The sequence below is a fragment of the Cygnus olor genome, chromosome 5 (assembly GCF_009769625.2).
Source record: "Cygnus olor isolate bCygOlo1 chromosome 5, bCygOlo1.pri.v2, whole genome shotgun sequence".
Classification (NCBI taxonomy): domain Eukaryota; kingdom Metazoa; phylum Chordata; class Aves; order Anseriformes; family Anatidae; genus Cygnus; species Cygnus olor.
The window spans coordinates 34,197,664-34,211,753 of record NC_049173.1 but is presented as its reverse complement, the minus strand read 5'-3'; the positions used below and the strand labels follow the sequence as shown (position 1 = coordinate 34,211,753).

The 14,090-nt window shown below is 40.8% G+C and overlaps 1 protein-coding gene across 7 annotated transcripts in view; it reads right to left on the bottom strand.

The window, feature by feature from the left end:
- Positions 1–14,090, bottom strand: part of PLA2G4B (phospholipase A2 group IVB) — a 52,117-nt gene that overhangs the window by 34,863 nt on the left and 3,164 nt on the right. For 5 of the 7 annotated variants that reach the window (XR_005820039.1, XM_040557452.1, XM_040557451.1 and 2 more), the window contains exons 3-4: positions 11,375–11,534; positions 9,658–9,749 (exon numbers count right to left, since the gene is read on the bottom strand). The exons of 1 other annotated variant lie outside the window; for it this stretch is intronic. The gene's annotated coding sequence lies outside the window, so the exon portion shown is untranslated. Of the gene's footprint in view, positions 1–1,285; positions 1,344–1,808; positions 1,884–3,678; positions 3,832–9,657; positions 9,750–11,374; positions 11,535–14,090 lie in introns of those variants that run through there. One more of the 7 variants, XM_040557453.1, reaches the window with a different exon arrangement.

Here is a 14,090-nt window from a genome sequence, read left to right as displayed (position 1 = left end):
ATCTAATTGAAATAATTGAGTAAGATATTTCAATGTAATTCCACTCAAGCCAGTTTCTGAGACCTTTATCTTCAGATCGTATTCAAATAGTCTGACACTGATGTCAGTACGAAATTGCTTGAGTAAAGACCTCAGAAGAGTTAGGTAAGCATTACACTTCACCACTTGGCTGACAGGAAGAACTGACATGTTTATGGTATTTAGTTTCAAATCATCAAGAGAAGGGTTTCTTTTCTAGTTGCCACCAGACCCTTCTATTTTTTGAACAGTCACTTTTTCAGAATCAAGGGAGTAACACTTATTTTCTCCTACTGTTTTTCAACTTCTATGACTCTAAGTTCTTTGGGACAAGACAAGACACTAAGGAAATGTTTGCTACTTAATGTTATTATGCTGGCCAAGAGTAATTAAAAACCAAAGATTACTGTGATCTTATGACACACATCGCACTACTTCCTTTCTAACTCTGCTGCTGGGTCAAATCCTTATTAAGTCCTGTACGTGAATTTTTTCAAGGTTCTACCTTTACCCAAGCGCAGCCCTTAGACGTTGGCTCAGAAAGGGCTAGAAGATATATAAGGACTAATTTAAAATAATGCGCAAGTCATCAAGGGTTCAGTTCACTCCTGGCACTAATTACCCTCCAATAGCCCTCCAGAATTAACAAGACTAAGGACAATAGCAGGTATCCTCAGTCTGTCATTCTGTAGGTTAGTACAGGTAATGGCTAGACTCTTTAAACACAGCTGGCAGCAGCCAAACTATGTCCTAGGTTAACTAGTCCAGATGACTTTAGTGGCATGCAAATGTAAGAAAAACACCCCAATATGAGCTTAGAGACAGGGCAAAGAAACAGTAACAGCCAATTCAGGGTGACCTGAATAGATTAAAGTGTATCACCACTAACTTTGGAAACAACTGCAAAGCCCTTTGTAGCAAGCATACTGATCACAAAGAAGTCGGTACTGGCACAGAATCGTTGGTAAATACTGGAAAATGCTCAAGTCATAGAAATATCTGAGAGTGAGGTTTTGTTTTGCAATAAAACTTGCCTAAGAGCTAGTTAGCACTAAAAGAGCAGGTCTGTCTCCCATCCCAGTCTGGAGCTTACAGAGTTCTGCCCCTGTCCCAGTGTAAGCTCTAGTACCCTTCTGGCCAAATGCTAAGGTCATTTAAGGAGGTGAAGCAATAGAAAATTACTTTTTTTTTTTTTCCTGAGGAGTTACTGCCCTTTCTTAGTGGCATGCAGGCATTACTTCAGCTTAATTGGAACATAAAAATTCACCTTAAGTTCAGTAGTGGGAATCTGATCATGGGCAAATAACATAGTCTATGAGATCTGCCTAAAGCATCAAGATTCACAGGAAAATGAGTATCAGAGGTGGAAAAGACATTAGAAAATTCAGTGCATGCCCCTGCAAGTAGATCATTACAATTTATTGCCCCCAAGTCTCAGAAAGTCATAGGGCTTTTCCCTACCTCTTTGGATGGTTCTTCCGACATTACTGCAAGGTTGCTTGCAGTGTAGGTTGCTCTTGGGTAGGTTACTGCAAGGTAAAACTGCAAAGGGAATTTTCCCCTTCCTTTACTTATGTTCATCATTGTATCTTATTTATTTACTTATTTATTACTAAATTTCTATACATCAACCACACTGTGGGAGCAATTTAAAACAGAATAACCAGAGTTTGACTGAAAATATTAGAGCTATTAGAGTTTATGAGCCTTGCAAGCTTATTCACAGCAATAAAGATCCCCTTGACTCACTTCTGGTGGACTGCAACTTCTAAGAGCAGAAGACTACTTACTTCATGAGGAATTCATGGGCTCTGTAGAGTCATGGAGGTTTAATACAGAAGCTCCTTCTGCATTGATACTTATCCCTAGAGAAAATATTTCAAAGACGAAAATTAGATGTGTGGCTGTTCTTCCAGTCCACTTGTGCCATTCTTGTGACAAAAAGAAGTCAGAAAATTTTCCTAATATTGCAACTGGGGATTCACTTTGCTGAGATTTTTACTCTCAGCTTTATGAAAGCTGCTTTCTGTCACCTGCTCCCCTTAGCCCAGCGCAGAAGGCAGGTCACTGTGAGGATAGAGTCTGGCACTTGGAACACGCCAAGCTTCTCAGTTCATGTTAGGAAAGCTAGTCTACCCTGTGCCAAGGCAGAGTCATCCATGGAGCCCGATACTATCTCTGAATGTCTTTATGCATGCATATTACGTCTGCTTTAATTTTTCTGTTTCAGCAGCACATAAAACTTAACACTTGATTGCAATTTTAAATGCTGTTGTTCTAGTGGAAAACTAATTTTCACAGGCCCAGCTCTTTTTTAACTTCTTAATTCATGTAATACTGTGGGACTTCTGAAGCTCTTGAGAGTTCTGTACATTGCTTTTTGAAAGCTGAGAACTCAGAATAGTTCTAAGCTCCTACCAAAGTCAATAGAAATTTATAGCCTCAGAGAACTAGGGTGTTTTTAACATTAGGCCTCCAACATTCATGGTTTATGTGGCAGGTGAGACATGGTATGGCCAACATGCCAGAAAACTTTTGTGTAGATCATGAGTTACTGAGTCTGTTCAGAGCAGAAAATTAACAAAAGCTACCTAAACTGCCTCCTTTCCCAAATGATCCAGAACTATGTGCCAAAGGTCCAAAATTAGGTCTCCTTGCCTTAGCCAGGGAGAGCCCACATTGGAAGACATACATTCACTCAGAGATTCTAGCTTCCAGGGGCAGAGATATGATAGAGGACTAGATTTCAGATGGTGACCTCTCCCATAAATACCTCCAGGAATCAAGCCTCACCCACAGCCTACCAATGCAATGGAGCACAAACCAGTAATGGTGCCGCCTTTGCAACAAGAGCAGCTTGTATCCTACAATCTCTCCCAATGCAATAGATATGTTGTAAAGCAGCAGAGACCCTCACCATGTATGATTCAAACCCACTAATTGCTGGTCTTCCTTTCTGTGTACTCACACACATACTGACTGTATTTGTCAGCCAAGTACTGGCAAGCACGTTGTGAACCGCAAAAAGCCAAAATGTCCCATGACTTGCCTGTACCAGCGCCGGGAACTGGAATGTTCATCTCTCAGAGGAAATCATGTTGGCACACTTCCCCTCACCCTTCCCAAAAAGGTTTCACTCCCGTATATAGAAATAATATATTTTGAAACATTTCTGGGCTGATGCCTCAGTTCCCATGCCAGGACTCTGCCTACATTGCTGTTTCACTGCTATGTGGGTGGCCAGGCAGTCACCTGGGTGGGCTAAGATCTTTGAAGCTACAGGATCTGGCAAGCTGGAAGCAAAGTAATTGGCCAATAGTTGAAGGACTTCAAATGGGCAGCTCGCTCAATTGCTGACCAGCCTAGGGGATAGCTCCTGGTAACTGGGAGAAGCCAGCAGTGTCATGGCATCACAGAATGGTGGGTAGCCAGTGGAACAGGCCAGGTGGGTCCAGAAGATTTACGAAAGCATGACAACTTTCCAAGCAGGTTTCCATGAAGCTGGAGAACCAGCCAACCCAGCAATACAAAATCCAATCAACATTTTCAAAAGAATAAGCATTGCATCAGAAAACTTATGATTAGCTCTATTCATTGAACATCACTTCCTCTCGCATGCTAAAACTGTGAATGGGAAGTACCTGGCTGTTGTTAACACACCTCGTATTTCTTCCTCCTCCTCAGACTTGATACACAAGCGGCTGACAACATGGACAGATATGTGGAGCACAGAATGGATTGTGCAACAGCTGCGTGCTCTTGATTACAGGAAAAAGAGGAGAGAGGAAGTGAGAAATAAAAATGGCAATGCTCCCCCCACACTCCATATGAATACTCCTCAGTTCTGTCCTAAATTCTCCACACATCTTAGACAAGTTAGCAAACAATTTGTACAGTGAAATGAAAGTAGCAACAACCGGTTCACCTGAGACTTGGGAAACTGGAGCAACTCAGAGGATGGACAAACTAGAAATACAAAGAAAAATTATAATGATTCTGTCATTACAGAATATTACAGGTCCTTCCTCTAAACAATTATCATCTGAAAACATCCTTTTTAGACATCTCCCATTTATGAATCCAAACACTGTATACTGATGTTCTGAGAAATGTAACGTATTCCCCAGAAAGCATCAGTATCATAGGAGACATCACTTTATAGATGGTCCAGAGAGCACCAAAATATCCAGCAAGAGCATGGGTCAGAAATGCATCCCACCCTCTACATTCATATTTGAAGATGCTTTTTGTACCACATAGAACATTGTCCAGACTTATGTGGCTCTGAATCAAATTAAATGAATGCTTGTATTACATTATTACAGATGCAGCTAAATGTTGTTCACTTGTCCCCAGCAAAACAACCTTCAAGTCTGTGGGGAATAAGCTGGGAGTCACAAAGTTAATTAGTAGTTTTACCTGGCACCAGGGACAGTCTGTAAGAAGTTGTAACCAGGGCAGTTTAATTTTAATTCAATATACTACTCATGTACTATAAAGCATATGTTAATAATTTAAACAGAATATATTATGGCATCCATTACAAGACCACGAAGCAAAGGTAGTGTAAAGCTATTTGAGGCTTTCCTAAACATGAACAGAATTCTACAGTTGTCTATTAACTACCTCTTTTATACCTAACATTTTGAAAGAACTGTACAAGTGAACCCATGCCAACCCATTTCAAGCTCTAGAGACAGGAACATGTGTTTGGTTGTGATCATTCTAGCTTCACTGCCTTCCTCCTCACACATGTAATCCTCATCATTATGTGGCCTGTCTGAGTTAGGACAGTATTTAACATAAAACATGCTGATGACAGAGCATCTCTGCATTTCTACTGCTACCTGTGTGATGCTGACCACAAGTAAAATTCTCATCTCTTACAAAATGCCTCTCAGTCCCTCACTTCTGCAGATTATTTAGGGGAACTAGTTAAAATTCAGCCCAAAACCGACCTACAATAAAATTCTGAAACTTCAAAGTTGTCTGTAGTTGGAACAAGAAGTGCTGAAAAGATTCACAGACATCTTCCTGATCTGCAGCTACTTATAATTCATCAGTAGTTTTTGTGGTTAGACAGTATCAGCCTTTCTACTGTCCATTTAGCAGCTATCTCATGCATTTAAAAAGTTGAAAGTTTTGATCCTCTTAGATACTTGCACGTGTTTCTCTCATGAATAGTCTACCTGATATTAGTAGGATAATTCACAGTTATAATTCACTTTCCACCTCAGGTGCATAAGTGTTTGACGAGTTGGAACACAACTAAACAATAGACAAAGGAGTATCACAGAAATCATTATTCCAGACTCCCCTCTCTGCCCCCAGCAAGATCACAACACATCACATTCTATTAGTAGGCTTAATTATTGTTTAACTCCTGTCCTTTCACTTCTATTTTCTCATTTGTGTTGGTGTTTGCGTTGGTGTTCATGTAACCTCTTTAGATTGCATTTTTTTCTGAGCAACAGCTTATCTGGGAGCTTTTATTGTTTTTAGCAAATGGGGCTCGCTTCTCTTTTGACTTTTCTCGGTGTCATAAATGGCAATAAATTCTATTTCTGATCCTTGAAACCTGTGCTATAGCTAAACTATGTATTTTCCCTCCTACACCTTCCTTTCACATTGTGACCCCTGACTTTTCTCAGCCTCCACACCACATTTCCCTCCCACATGATCGCTAAATTTAAACTAAGACTGGATGATTGTCTTTTATGTGTAGTTCAGTCAGACAAGTAGGGCTTGATTCAGGAATTACAGAGATAAATGCATGCATTGTATAGGTCAGACTAAATAACCAGCTATGGTTATGGCTACGGCCACAGCTTTAAAAATGCCTTTTTCTTCCATGCACCAAGCCTTTCTTTCTATCAACATATATCAAGAGTCTGTGGTTTACTGGTAACCACAGGCAGTGATGGTGAATTTGCTTTATAAGAAAGGTTTCACAAAGAGACAAGCTATTCCCATTATTTCAAGGAGTCTCTCTCTGCAGTCTAACACTGTCAGAATCCCAATGCCCTCATATGTAGTGCAACTCCTCAACAAACAGGGAGTAACAGAACTTCCCAGGAAATACATGGCACAGGACAACGCATAAAAGCTGTCTCAGAAGAAGCCTGGGTTCCAGGACCTGGGGTTCGTAAGGCCACGAGGGCAGGAAACACATTCCCTTCCCCTCCTTCACTCCTTTCTACCCTGAGCAAACATTGTGAAGGGAGTTCCTGGAGACAAAACTAGAGGGATTTCCTGAGCCAGTTTCCACTTTTTTATTCCTATTTCTATTGTACAGGCACTAGCCCTTCATTTGCATCTCATCCATGTCAGTGGGTTTCAGCCTTTCCTGTTTATTGTTGGTACACCATCATGGCAGCAGTGCCATTAGGATAATTATAGTAGTTAGGATAGAACTCCCTCGCACACTACCAAGAGACATTTTGCACCTCGATAACGAGGTCAGCAGTTTCCAAGATTCATAGAACAAAGACAAATTGTTTTGGCAACATGCTGAATATACTCCCAAGATGGTCTGGACACCTTTTCCTGCACTAGACCTCATCTGCTTTTCTGCATTACCGTTCATTTCTACTTTCTGCTTCAGGCTCTTCTTCCCCCAGGATGAACCATACCACGTTTTAGTCTCTGCAGAAGCTCCCATTCTCAGGGCCACCACCAGTACGGAGGCCAATGGAGAATTCTTTCAGTTAAGATAATTAGAGAAGCAGTGGGGAGGGCAAAAAGAGAGGAATCACAGGCCAAAATCATATTCAGGTAAGTATTCATAAGTAAACGTTATTGAACATACTACTAAGCTGTTGTTACATTGCAAGTAAGAAGAGGAAATACAATTTACGCTGTTACAAATGTGTTCTGGTCTTCTGAACCCAAACCTGTATGCTGTTGCTGTCTCTTTGAGAGAGTCAAATATCCCAGGGCATATCTGCTAAGCTCTAGGCTGGGAGATGTGACAGTCCAGGTTTTGCTTAGCATTTAGTCTCATGTCACATCTAAGTCTAGATTAACACAGTTTATTTCCCAACTAGTTTATTATTTCCCTTCAGAGGATGCAATTAAGGCAAACACAAGCTTTTAGTGAAATGGCATTTTTGTCAGACTTCTTCTTTCTTCCATTAAAAACACATGAATCTTTTCTACAGCCATTTCCTCAATTCATACCAATGCATTACAATTCATACCAAGGCACCAGAACTGCTCAGAGAACCACGCTTTGTAGGCCTAATGACTGCACATTTAAATTGAAAATAAGACCATGGTAGATAACCAGGCTTGAAACAGGAATATTACAGCTGAACTCCTGGCCCCTGGTACAAAATCAGTACCAAAACTATCGCTGAGATACACACATGATTCTCAGCAGCTATGCAGACAGTAAGCTTCATACAAGGCATGGCAGCTGACTTAGGAGAAGCATTGTGAATACCTAATGTCCAAGCAACAAAAAAGCACCCTGCACTGTACATGGATGACAAGTCATTGCCAGACTCAGTCATTTCTCCTCTCCATGAATTCTTAAGCTAGCCTACACAAACTGTCAGGATGTTAGCGTAAGGCCTGCTACTCCAGGCTCCCTCACCATTTTACAGAAGAAACAGTACACACCAACACTTACGGCTACGTGAGATTTTGCGGTCTTTCAATACCCTGACCCATATATCATCTTCTTGGCTAAAGCTCATGCTGTGTCTGTACACGAGCATTTCACTCAGTTGTTGCTATAGCTGTACATTATGAATTTTCTTAAGTATCCAATATATCAGCTTTTGGCACAGCTCTTTTGAGCAGGTGTGTTGTGCAAAGCATCTGTCAGGACCAGTATGCATTAAACAGCATTTTGTGGGTCCCAGGAGCTGCAGTTTATATTTCTCTGAGCTTTGTAAGGCCAAGTTTCCTCTGGTCAGTACAGCCAAAGAATGTTCTGCATACACAGACAGAAGGAGAAGAGAAGAAATACTATAACTAAAATGTAGGATGAGTTCAGCACCACTGAATTTTTAAATCTCACACTCGCATCCATTTAAGATAAAATTTTCCATATAAGCTTGCTCCCAAATGCAGATGTGGAGAAGAAGCACTTCTGGGCTAAAAATATTTTTGATACTTTCCAGGAGGACAGAAGGAGCAGGGCAACAGACACTTTGTATAAAATATTTTCCTAACATATTCCTATAGCAAAGCTTCTGTGACCTTGTCATTTTTGCTGAAGCGCCTCCTTAGACAACACCAGGTGGCTGGGATACTTTGGTAACTTAGAATTGCTAGAGAGTTTATTACTAGGGTATTTGCTGCCACATAGTGACACCATGTGGCCAATTCCTTAGTCCAGAAACTACAGGTCAATGGAAAGAACAGTGTAGAATTTTCTCATTTTTCTTTTGCTTAATTAAATTTAGCTTGGGGATGCTCAGATGCAACTATATTGAATGGTGAGAGTAAACTTGGACAGAACAATTTTCATCTGAATAGGTACACAAAAACTGGTAGATACCAGTTACTTATAGAACTATGATTCTGTTTTCTCAAAAAAGTGCACCTGGAAGGTGTGCTTATCTATGGTTTAATTCTGCAGTAACGCCATAAAGAATTGCAATGAATTTTGGAAATGGATATATTCTTGCCTTGCTCTCATGGTTTGTTTGCATTCCAAGGGACTACAGACGCCTCCATTTATTCTTACAGATATTCCTGAGGAGAGCATTTAAATTCACAAGTGGGAATACTGCTGCTAGAAATGTTCTCAGTGGAAGTTATCACTGTGCATTACATAATATGGTGACTGATGTGATGAATCATCTCTCCCTAGCACAGTTTGTTTTGTTCCAAATCAAGCACTGCACAGTCAAAAGGTACAGCTCATGAAGAATGGTAAGAATAGGCAGCTTCATTTGAAAGAGAGAGATGGAGGCAGGCAAATGATCAGGTGAAAACTCAACACATATCACTTATATATCCCACAAACAAAAAGAATAATACATAAATAAACTCTTAATGGAGAACATATGTTCACTCAGGACTACAAAAAATATATAATGTTCAGTAAGAAATGTGTATTTGGGGTTGGGTTCGGAATGTGTTGCTCTCAAGAGCAGGAAGGAAGGGAAAACCTAACAAACATAACTTTTGGTTGCACAGGCTTTGCAAAGTTAATGTTCCATAAATGCTGCTTTTTTGTATTGATTAGTTAAGTAACATGCTGGTGTAATTTTTTGTTCAGTATTGAACTGCAGGTGGACAGTTTATTTCAGCACTATCAAAGTGCAGCTGAATTTAAATGAAATAGGTTAATTTGAAAAGTGGTATAGCAAGATTTTGACCTGCATAGATAATAATTTACAGCTTGGGAAGAACCAGCTAGACACAGGACTTCCAGCTTGTTCAAAATAGGAAGCTGAGCTGAGGAAGTTTACTGACCTGACCTCAACTTCCATCACTGTGACTAGTGAGATTATGCTGCCATCTTGTGACCTGCAAGTTTTAATTCCCTACAGTGACAGCAACATTCCCCCTAGACTGGGACAGTGTACATGTCTCCCTGGTATTAAGGTGCAACAACATGCTTTAAGCAGCTGAGCTCTCCTTTGTAGGTAGACCCATGTTTTCCTTCCTTAGCTGTCTTACCTGTGACTCATGGTCTGCACCCTTCAGTGACACTTTCACTGCTAACAGAAATGCTGTCCACGGACAGGACTGGGTAGAGACTGGAGGCAGCCCTGCAGAGGGGGTGAAACCCACAGTTTAAAGGAGTAGGGTTTTGTAATAAAGGCTACAGAATGTTCCCGTACTGCCAAGAGAATCATCCACATTGGAAAGAAAAACACACACTTAGCTAGCATTTGCATATGACAGTATATAGTAAAAAAAGACATACTGTTTACATCTGGGAAGAAGAATGATCATAATTGATTAGTTTTGCACATTGATGATAAAGTTTTTCTCTCTGGCTTCCCAAGTGTAAAGCTTGTACGTTTATGATAATATTTTTTTTTGCTTAAAAAATTGTGTTACAATTGGTTTTGTTCTGAATCTAAAGGAGGTTTTTCCATCTGGTCAAATGAAATACAACAGCTGTATGTCAAAGTGGTCATGCTGTTCCCTTGAAACTACAGACTTCAGTTGTACTGACTGCTTACATGGCATTTTGCAGTACGTGGTAAAAAGCTTAGTACGGCTGCAATCACATTGAAAAGCAAGCTCCGAAACTCTGCTAGCATCCTCCCATTCCTTCCTGATAGCTCAACTGTACGTGCTTCCATACATGTTCATTCCCAAGATACTTCAGAAGTGAAAGACCTAGAATCAAACATTGAAATGCTGACTATCTGAAATGCACATGCAAGGAAGGAATTGCAGGTGCAAGCAGGCTTGAGCTGTGAGCTAACCAGGCAGCTGCTCTGAGCTGGGATACATGTTCAGGATAGCCCATGGAAAGCATGCATAGCTGAAAGGTTCCCTCAACACATCTGACTGGAAATAAATCATCAGTCCTTCTCCACTACCAAAGCCTCAAACACCATTCTACACCCAAATCACTGAAATATTTTCCCTCTAATCCTTCTATGCGGAAGTAAAACAAAACATTCTGCATTCAGACTCTGACTAGAGCTTCCAGGACATGATATACTTTCTTCAGGACAGGGCATAGCAGAATGAGGATTCCCACTTAGCAGCTAAAGGTTGTTTGCATGTTCTTGAGGACGCCAATTGTATTTCATTGACTTTATAAATGGAACCTCAAGTCTTGTGACAGTGGGGACTTTAGACTTCCTTATAATATAATTATAACTAAAATATTCAGGGAAATACACAGCCAGCTGAACCATCTCTCTGAGACTTATTGGTGTATTTCAACAATCATAATAATAATTATTACTGCGGTGGCAGTGCAAAGCTCTGGGCAGATTTACAGCTAATACATTTACCAAGTTCAGTAAAGAAAAAAAATGAAGTGTAAAGTCATGTAGTTACAGTCCCTTTCAGTAAGTCTGTGATGACAGGCATAGACCTTCCTTAACATCATTTGTTCCTTCAGAGGTCAAGGAAGGTCGCAAATTTCTTTCTTTCCAGTGTTCCTGCAATGAATGCAATTTGCTCTGGTCATGTGAGGAGCAGACTCACTTACACTCTGCTGCAAGTTAGCAAAGATCCATCTGATGTGGCACATCACATGTACTATTGTTTCTGCAACTGAAGATGCTTTTTTCTCTGGACAGCCACATTCTGACCCCCTCTTCAAAGCTGAAAGTGAGTTCCAGTTCTCATGACTAACTGCCATGTCTGCTTTGTAAAAACACAATATACCATTTAGGTAAGCAGTCAAAAAATTAAATCATCTCACATCAAAGCTTATCGTTAATATGCTGTATCCAAGTGATATAATGGAGTCCATTCTTCTCCCTTCTTTTCCAGCCAGCACCGACTGATACTAATGAAACATGCAGCATCAACTGGACATCATTTCGAGTCTGCTGCAGCCAAATGTAGATCTTGATGACCACCTGGGGAATAAATATTCCTTTCATCAGCATATACATGCAATTGATATACTCCTAGGTAAATAAGTATAAATACACTTCTACAGATCTTTGGCTGTCCCCGTATCTTTCATTACTCTCTCTTTTACAGCCACCTTCTTCTATAGCTAAGAAAGTATTTGATCTTTCTGCTGGGTTTGGATGAAGTGTGTTGTTGCACAAAAGGTCAGCTGAAGGCCACGGTACCTGTAAAACTCCAGAGCAAGCAGCCTTTAGACGACAGCCAGAACAGAGTTTCAGTGGTAAACAATGGCTACACCTAAACACTGCACAGAGAAATGCCCTTAGCCCCAGCATAACCTCCCACTGCTCCATCACTGACTATGTACCTATCTGGTAAAACATGATTTTAGAATATGGAGGGAGGAAAAATGAACCTCCATACTCACTCAGCATTCATTTCTGTAAGATGCTGATCACTCTAGAACCAATCTAATATTTGTGCATGTGTAAAATCCCATCAATTTTAATTGGAAACCTTTCAGTATGGGAGATTTCGTTTTACAGTAGTCTTGTGTTGAAAAGTCCTGGAGACAGTGTTCTGGACTACACCTGGTGAGCTGAAATACTGGTGAGTTGAAATGAAGGCCCTTCATTTCCACTGAAAAAGGAGGAAGACCCACTTATAAGAACAGGAGGTATTCTGTTGTCAGAAAACCTCTAGGAATACAGACTAATGCTCAAGGCTTGATGGTGTTTTTTGTGGGATGGTAGTAAGCCAAAGACACATTGTACATCCATAGCTGGCAAGGACACAACCTCCCTCTCAAGAAGGCAAACTTCATTTGCATATGAAAATACTCACATGTTAGTGATAAAGGTAAGAAAGTGTCCTATTTCCCTGCAGGAACCATTGCCATAGCAGCACTTGCATCTCCTTGTTCTGAAGGCCCAGCTCTAAACATACACGTTCTTTATTTTTGGATAAAATCCACCTCTGCAACAACAGTTTGTGCAGGGCCTGCTACTTCTTCCTCATTTCACAAGGAGGTCTTAAGAGATACCATAAGAACTGAGTAAGCCCCTCTGCCCTGGAGCAAATATCATCGTTAAAGAATACTCATGTATAGTCTCCTTTCTGTAATAGTAGTGTAGAGAGTTTAAATGACTGCCACCACCCCTCTTCTTTCTCTGGTACATTCTCCTTCCAGAATGAATTGAGGTTGCTGCAGCAGCCCAGGCAGCCAATGGGCTCACAAAGACCAAAATCCATACCGGCATTGACTGAAGTATGTTGTAGTCTGAGAAGCTGCTAATTGGACTAAAGCCTGGGAGCTGATAATTCCTTTCCTTTCCATGTACTTCATCACACTGATCTGTAATACGGATGCATTATAATAATAGACACGGAACTCATTTTTATTAACTTTGTCAACAATGAGAGCTCAGAATAAAGCTGGCATGCTTCAAATGAAAGACATGAGGAAAGAAAGAAAGGCAGAATTCAAAAACTTAGCAGAGTGAAAGAGGCTGAAGTGGAAGAGAATAAAACAAAGGAGCAATGGACACAGGAAGGATAAACATCAGAAGTTCAGGCCTCTGGCTATCCTGGAGGCAGCAGCAGAAGAGCACGGTGGTTTGGCCTGTGACTCTTCCCTGAAAGTGAATAAGGTGCTGTGCCTGGCCTGCAGGAGGTCAGAGCTGTCGGAGGGTGCTGCAGAATTACCAGCCAAGCAAACAGTGCTGGGGGATCTAAGCTGATCAAAACATCTCTTTTTTCAGTGAAACATTTTTTGGTGGGATGATGAATGTCTTTTGAGAAACCAGAGCTTTTCTTTTCTCTCTTTCTGCTGAAAAGTCTGTTTGGAGATACATGACCTGACACTTCCAGAGGCATGAAAACAATGGAAACATGCTAAAAACAGAAACTTTCAGTTTTCACACTTCTTTAATAAAAACCTAAAACACACAAAGGAAAATCTTGCTGAGAGAAAAGCATTCCTGATCATCTCTGCATGGAACCTTGCACTGGAGAACGGGGGACCACAGCAAGAAGGACACAGACGCTCTTTTGATTCCGAAGAGAACTGCATTTCTGCCCATAGCATACTAAGTCACCTCTCAGCTAGAACCTCCCTGACTGTGATGAGTGCATGCGTTGACCCACAGATAAATCCCCCCCCTACTTTTCAGTGTAGCAGGAGACCCTTGTCTTCCAGAAATGCCACCTCATAAGGAGAATTTTGCACCATTCTACAGACAGAATAACAGGAAAGCAACTGAGACATGCACAGGCATTAGTCAAATCGTGACAGTATGTACAATAATTTAGCCTGAACAGCTGGCTAGGAGGTCATAAAAGAAATGTGTTTTACTACATGAGTGCTAAATGAAATGATTCTTTTGCCAAAGTTGGCTAAGAACAGTCACGGAGCGTATACAGGATTTATGAGTCTAACCTCTAGATTCTTTCCTGAGCCCAGGAAATTGCATTCCTTTGAGGTCTGAGCTGACATTCATCAACAATGCAAAATTATGCTCTTTTGCGGGGAGCAGGAAAGGAAGGTAGAAGCACTGGAA